Source organism: Hibiscus syriacus, unplaced genomic scaffold (assembly GCF_006381635.1).
Source record: "Hibiscus syriacus cultivar Baekdansim isolate YM2019G1 unplaced genomic scaffold, ASM638163v2 tig00111069_pilon, whole genome shotgun sequence".
NCBI lineage: Eukaryota > Viridiplantae > Streptophyta > Magnoliopsida > Malvales > Malvaceae > Hibiscus > Hibiscus syriacus.
The window spans coordinates 668,576-676,073 of record NW_024062970.1 but is presented as its reverse complement, the minus strand read 5'-3'; the positions used below and the strand labels follow the sequence as shown (position 1 = coordinate 676,073).

Genomic DNA, 7,498 nt, shown 5'->3' with positions numbered 1-7,498 from the left:
GATCGAGAGAAGCATGTGGGGGCATTTACACTCTTTAAAGTTTTCAATTATAATATATTTTATATTTTTATTTTATTATTTATATTATTTATATTATCTAGATTTTTTTTATGTATAATACATGTCACACAATCAATTAAATACACGTAAAATATCAAATTAATAATATATATTAACCATTAGTTAACTAATAATTTTTATCTAGTAAAAACTATTTCTACCAAAAATTGAAACACTAGGAGATTAAAATGCTCTATAAAATGGTAAAGTGGCTCTTTATGTAAATATTGATAGTTAATTTTGTCATGACATAATGTCAAGATTAACCCACATTTATCCAAATGGTTCCTTTTACCCTTATTTTTTTTTGTATCATTTTGATCCCACAATTTTTTTTATTTTAGGACAAAAGTAACCATAACATTTGGTTGAATAGTCATTTTGAGCTTTATTCATTTTCAGAGCATTTTGGCCCTAACATTTTTATTTGAAATAAAAAAATATTTATTTCAAAGCGTTAATCGTTCATTACCTAACAATTTCAATTCACGTAGGGACCTTTATGCTTTAAAATAAAATGTTAAAAGGTCAAAATATTTCGAAAATAAAAAATAAAATAACTATTTAACCAAATTGAGTTTTTTTTTATTAGATTATGCCATTTAATATATTATATGTGTTTAATATATAATCTATGCGATTTAAATGTAACCAATAAAAATTATGTTAACGTTAAAAGGTTTTCTTTTCGACGCGTTTATAAAATAGTATATGTTTAGAATTTTTTAATTTTAATAATATATTTATACTCTAAAAAAGTAGTTGTTCGAATATGATTAATATGAATACTCTAAAAATCATATTCTCTTTTACGTTTAAGATCACTCAATAAGTTTATTGATACTTTAAAGTTTAATTAATTTTTAAAAATTTAAAATTAATTTAAAATCACCACTATAATTATAACTGATTATAGGGTAATTATACATTTAATACTATATTTTACTTTTATTTCATTTTGGTACCTAAAATTTATTTTTTAAACAATGCCTAACGTTTAGTTTTGGTTTCAATTTGATACCTCACCGTTAAAAATTAATTGAATTACTGATGTGATATTCTTTTATTTTTTAATAATAACGTGATATTATCTTATGGTGACATGTTAGCATCATCGTTAAGTTTTAACGATATAGTACCAAAATGAAATCTAAACTAAACATTAAATATGATTTTGAGAATAAATAAAGTTAGGTACTATACTTCTAGTTTATCGTTGATTTTAAAATTTATGGTAATTATGTATTTAGTGCTTAAACTATAAGTTTTTGTTTGTTTTAATACCTAAACTTTTAATTTTTTTCAAAAAAATACATAACTTTTAGTTTTTATTTCATTTTAGTACAACTGTTAAAATTTGATGTAAGTTCAAAAAAATTGAAAGTTTAAGTACTTAATCAGGCAAAAACTGATGGTTTAAGTGCTGGACGGATAAGTTTTTAACGGTTGGCTTTTAAAGTAAAACAAAAACTAGCATTGAGTATGGTTTTCAAAGAATTGAAAGCTTATGTATTAAAACATATTAAAATGATACTTTAGTTACGAAACGTGTGGTTTATCCTAAAATTTAATATTAAACATTTAAAAAATATTATTTATTTTATTTGATTTTAGATTTTAAAAAAAGTACTATATTTTTTTGTTAATTGATATGGAAATAAGCAAGAGGAATTATGAGTAGTGAGAGAGAGAGAGAGAGACAAAGGGCCTAATGAAACAAGCCACCATCATCCCACTCGGATCAAGTGAAGCCAAAATGGGTGAGTCAACTCAGCCCTCTCTTTTACCCTTTTAGCGCGTGCGGTTTACTCCCAAATAGAATGAGTGGGGTTAGGTCTTCATGTTGTTTGATTGATTTGATTCCCTCGTCATTTTTTCTTTATAAGTATTATGATTGTATTTTTCATTAATTAATTTTTAAGAATATATCTAAAAGATTAAAAAAATATTAGAAATAACAAATAATCCCTTAATTATAAGATATTTTGTTGAGTCATCTGATTATTAAAATTTATAAAATAATCTTCCGTATATAAGGTGATATTTTATTAAATTTCCTTATACTAAAAGTTAAAAATTGTCAACTGACTATTCAAATGTTTCAAACTCGTTTTTTTGTTAAAAAGATGACTGACATCTAAGTTAGATGTTAACATTCTTATTGATATATGATAAAAATCATATTTTAATGATGTATATCGACACTACTATTACTTTCAATCATTGGCTCGATGACATAATATAAACAAATAGTCAACCTATAAATACAACTCAAATAATTTTGAAATTATATTTTTCATATCTCAATTAATAGGTTGACGTCCTACTCAGGTGACCATCAATTTTGTAATGAAAAGAACAAGTTTAGACCATATGAATAGTAAAGTGGTCATTTCATAACTTTTAATAGATAAGAAATCAACAATGTAGTGTATTATAGCCAATATACCATTAATAACATTTAATAATAAGAGGATTCAAAAAATAATATCCTTTAGTCAAAGGACCGTTGTGTATTTTATCCTAAAATTAAAAACAAAACTAAATTAAAAACTTAAATTTGATTAAACTCCTAACATGAAGTTGAAATATGAAATTACAAACTGATTACTCTTTGAATTTGGCTCCACTTAATTACACGCTACCCAAGTACTGTATCTGAACAAACACCAAAGATCCGGATCCTACTCAACTCGAAACGAGAATCCCCACGCTCTCTTTCACTGTCACTTACCAGTTACCATTCTGAATTTTAAATTTACAAGAGAGAGGAGAGAGATGAGAGAGAGAGGAGAGAAAGGAGAGAGAGCATTGTTTATTTATCAGGTGAGAGCGAGAGCTCCAAAGCCATCACCTTTGACTGCTCAGGTTACCACTGTAGTGGCTCCAGAACCCAACGACTCATCACCAACAGCGAAACAATTGACGCCTACTGCTTTTGGCTTCGACCCTGTGTGGATTTTCATTGAAACTTTGAAACCACCAAAGCTCTAATTCAGAGACACTTGAAAGCTGAGAACTTTCTCTCATTTACATATTACCCAAAGGTCGAAGCTTTGTTTGAATTTAATCCAATATTAGCAAGTGGGAACTCTTCTGTTGTCTCTCTCCTTGTGTCACTGTACTGCAACTTCTCTTTGCTCATATTTTTGCTTTATTAAGAAACTCAACCACGGGACGGGAATCATCCTTTTTGACGCCCCTCTTTTCTATTTTACTACTTTCTCTGCTGTATACGTTTCCTTCAAGCTCTCTCCTTTTTTTCTCTCCTCTTTTAAAGGTAAAGTACTTTTTCTTGTGGGAATAAATAGATGGAAAGGATAAAGAGAGACTCCTGCAATGCTGCTAACTGGTCACAACTCACCAATTGGTAGGTGGAGCGTGTGGCTGATTGAGAGAAGGATGTTTTACTTGTAAAAGATCTTACTCTCTCCTCTCTCAAATCATACAAGGAACATAATACAGCAAGTGAAGGTTGTATTTTTTTCTACTATGGATAGCTATGAAGCAACCAGAATTGTGTTCTCTAGAATCCAAAGCTTGGAACCAGAAAACGCTTCAAAAATCATGGCTTACTGCTGATTCAGGACCATGGTGAGAAGGAGATGATTCGTTTAGCCTTTGGTCCTGAAGCTTCACTTCACTCTGTGATACTCAAGGCCAAGAAAGAGCTTGGTCTTCTTCTTCCCTCCAACTCTCCTTCTACACCTTCAACTCCATCTTCTCCTTTCAGTGTTCCAAGGCAAAACTCATCTGCTTCCAGGCTCATACCATCTTCTCTCCCATCCCTTCTAACCTCTCTTCTTCTGGTACTTCTTCATGGAGTCCTTTGTCTGAACTAACAAACCCTGATGAGTTGATTAGTCCCAGCAGCGGCTCTTTAAATCCTTCTTCTTTGCCTTTCTATGGAAACGGGGGAGCCACTGATATGGTTGATGAGTTTCAACTTCAAGATCAACTAGCTTTCATCAACGAAAGCTCTCCCCAAAACCATGATTTCTTCTACCCGCAAGCTACTGACTTGTCCTCTAGTTCAACGTACTGGGGAACCAGCTCCTTTCACAGGAGGAGTAGCTCAGTGAGTGATATTTTGGGAGCTGATGACCAAGCTTCTGGGTTCGGGTGGAGACACTGCCTGTATTTCTTAGAGGGTATTGTAAAAATGGGAATAATTGCAGATTTATCCATGGTGGCCTTGGAGAGTCTGGTTCAATGGTTACTGGAGCAGATGGTGCCACCATCGTTGGTTCACCTAGCAAGATTGAGATGGACCAGTGCCATGAACTACTCAGATCCAAATCTGCTCAGCAACATGGGTTTGCAGCTGCTTCACAACTTATAGGTTCCACTTCTTTTCCTCCTTACTCCCCGAAGTGCATGAACTCGTTCCTTCAAAAGCAACAAAATGATTCTCAGAGGTACTTTGCAGTTGATCCTTTCTGTGTGCGCTATCTATGATGTAATACTTAAAGATGAGTCTTGACTTTAATATGTGGTGTTTGAAAATGATTAAAGATTTCATTTTGGTTTGAAACTGTAGGGCTGCAGCAGCAGCTGCTGCTATAATGATGGGCGATGATACGAACAAATTTAGCCGTTCCCGGCTTGAAAGGAACGTCTTTTCGATAAACGGTGAAGCCAGCATGGTTACCCCGGCTTCAAGACAGATATACTTGACTTTCCCAGCCGATAGCAACTTCATAGAGGAGGATGTCCAACTATTTTAGGTATTTTGTTGAGCACTCTACTTCTATGTTGTTTCAGCCTGGTAAATTATGTCTAAAAACTGTGTTTATCCTTTGAAGTATATATGGACCTGTTCAAGATGTGAGGATTCCATATCAACAGAAGAGAATGTTTGGATTTGTTACTTTTGTTTATCCGGAGACCGTTAAAATCATCCTGGCTAAAGGGAACCCTCATTTCGTTTGCGATGCTCGTGTCTGGTGAAGCCTTACAAGGAGAAAGGAAAAGTCCTGGACAAGTACAAGAATCCTCATTTCACAGTGAAATCTTTGCTCGGATGATTTGCTTACTTGGTCTAGATCTGTTAAAATCTACTTTGTTATCTTTGCAGGAAACAGCAGCAAATGGAAAGAGGAGATTTCTCTCCTTATGGTACGCCGACTGGCCTTGATTCGAGCCCCCGAGACCTATTTGATATTCAGATTGGTAAGCAGAAGCCATGGTCTATATTCCTTGTGGTATAAGCGATTGCCATTCTAACGATAACTGTGTGCACTGTAGGACCGAGGGCGATTTACAATACCCAGGACTTGTTATGGAGGAAAGCTAGAGGAGCAAACAGATCTTCAGCAAGCGCTTGAGCTTCAAATAGAAGGTTGATGGGCCTGCAACTCCACGGTGCGAAGAAGAATCACCATCACGGGGCTCTTTCTATTGGAAGTCCCATTCCATCACCTACTCACTCGCCAAACATGTTCAATCAGTCCCTTGTACTTCATCAGTTTCACAACAGTCAAGAAGCTCCACAAGGTGGCTACAGGGTTTTCATTTTGAATATAACAATTTAATCTAGTCATTGTTTTCTTAATTCATATGAAATGGCTTGCTATATCTCATTGCAGAGAATTGTTCTAGTCCTGTGCCGGCCTTATCCACCAATGCTTCTGAGAAGCAAGTAGTGAGTACTGGTACTGATGCGGGTAAAGCATCAAGTGGCGAAGAGAATGTTACTGGCAAGGAGAGCCCTCATCTTGAATATGGTAATCTTCCAGAAAGGTATTTAAGTTCTAACTTTGTGCATTAAGATTGAAATTGTTTGCATTCATTCAGATCGAACTTATGCATCTATTGTATCAAATTGCAGTTTGGAGCACAACCTTCCTGATAACCCTTTTGCATCTCCTACAAAAGCTTCTGGAGAGTACTTGTCTGCATTCTCTAGTACTGAAGCGGTTGGTGACGAATCAGTCTCGGCTTCTTCTGCAACAAATAATTGGGTCCCTTCAACCTTGCTTCCAGCAATAATGCATTAGACATGCATCGATCAACACCTTCAACTGCCAAATTCCCAGGTACATGATTACCATCATTATTTTTCAAAATAATATCATATTCATCACGGTTATAAACGGAATCTTTACAAGGTCAAAATGATTTGTAACATGAGTATTGCTTCTCGATTCAGGTTCTCATCCAGACATGGGACCATCGGCATGTATGCACGGACTGGTGGCCCAACATGCCCTGTTGGAATTTAGCATCCTATGCCGAGGTAAACGGACAGCTTAGGATTCCCTCTTCAAATCATCGTCTTTGTTTAACTTTTATTCGCACCGATCGAATTGTTAAACGAGGCTTGGCTTCGCTTTACAGGTAGAAGATTGAAGATATAAATCGAACATCACATTCACATCAGAGATCTAATAGAGAGAGTCAACCACCACTATACTTGCTACCATAGAAAATGCGTACATAAAAAGGCAGTGAAGGGAGTGGGTCAGCCATCCCTTCTCTTTTGTTGTGATATTGTTTACCTATTGTTTCAGTAGTTTGGACCACAGGTTAAAAGGAAAGCATAGAAAGAACAAAAGGATCAGAGTCGATGTGTAGCTGTGACTCCCCTTGAACTGTAACCCCCTCCCCAATGGTTTCCCTGGAAGAAACAAAGAGGAAAAGCCGTAGGTAAAATAGTAAAAGCATGCATGTATTGCATTGTGTATGGCCCTTTCAGGGTAAAAAAATGAAGAACAATGGGGAAGAACGTTGAAATCTCAGTTAATAGTAAGCAAAGATCATGTGGTACAACAACTTGTCTGATTGTTAGAATCTTTACCTTGCACATGCAATGATGGCCAATTAGCAATGGCACCACTGGCATTATTGATTAAGGGTGGGGTCATATATGGCATTCACCTGAGGGGGGAGAAACAGGAAGGTCCATTAAGGACAAACAATCACATGGGGTGATTAGAGCTGACAGGACAAGTGGGTCCAACACCATCTTTACAGAGATTTAGTAAATAAATAATTAACATCAATCTATACAAAAGTCAGGCTGTTAGTGCCTTGGCGGGGTCCTCTGCAACACCACCCACCCATTTGGCTTCATTTCAGTGATGCTGCTTTGATTGAAATACTCATCACTCTCCTCTTCCCTTTACTCGTTTGGCTGTTGCCTTCTACACTTGCACATTAAGGCTTCAATGATGAGATTAAAATTAATAATAACCTTTAATTTTTCTCCTTTTCGGGGGTCTCTTTATATAATTCTAACTTCAGTGTGCCCTTGAAGTCTGATGCAACGAAATCGAGAAAATTAAAAAATTGACATGAATCGAGTAAAATGGTTCGATTCAGTTCGGTTTAATTTTAAACGGTTTGATTTTTGATTCGGTTTAAAGATTTTATTTTTTTGATTTGGTTCGGTTCGGGTTTTTTATATGGAACTTATTTGTTCATATTGAATCGAATA

The 7,498-nt window shown here is 35.0% G+C and overlaps 1 pseudogene; it reads left to right on the top strand.

The window, feature by feature from the left end:
• Nucleotides 1–2,978: 2,978 nt before the first annotated feature.
• Nucleotides 2,979–6,843, top strand: LOC120151777 (annotated as a pseudogene).
• The last annotated feature ends 655 nt before the right edge of the window (nt 6,844–7,498 follow it).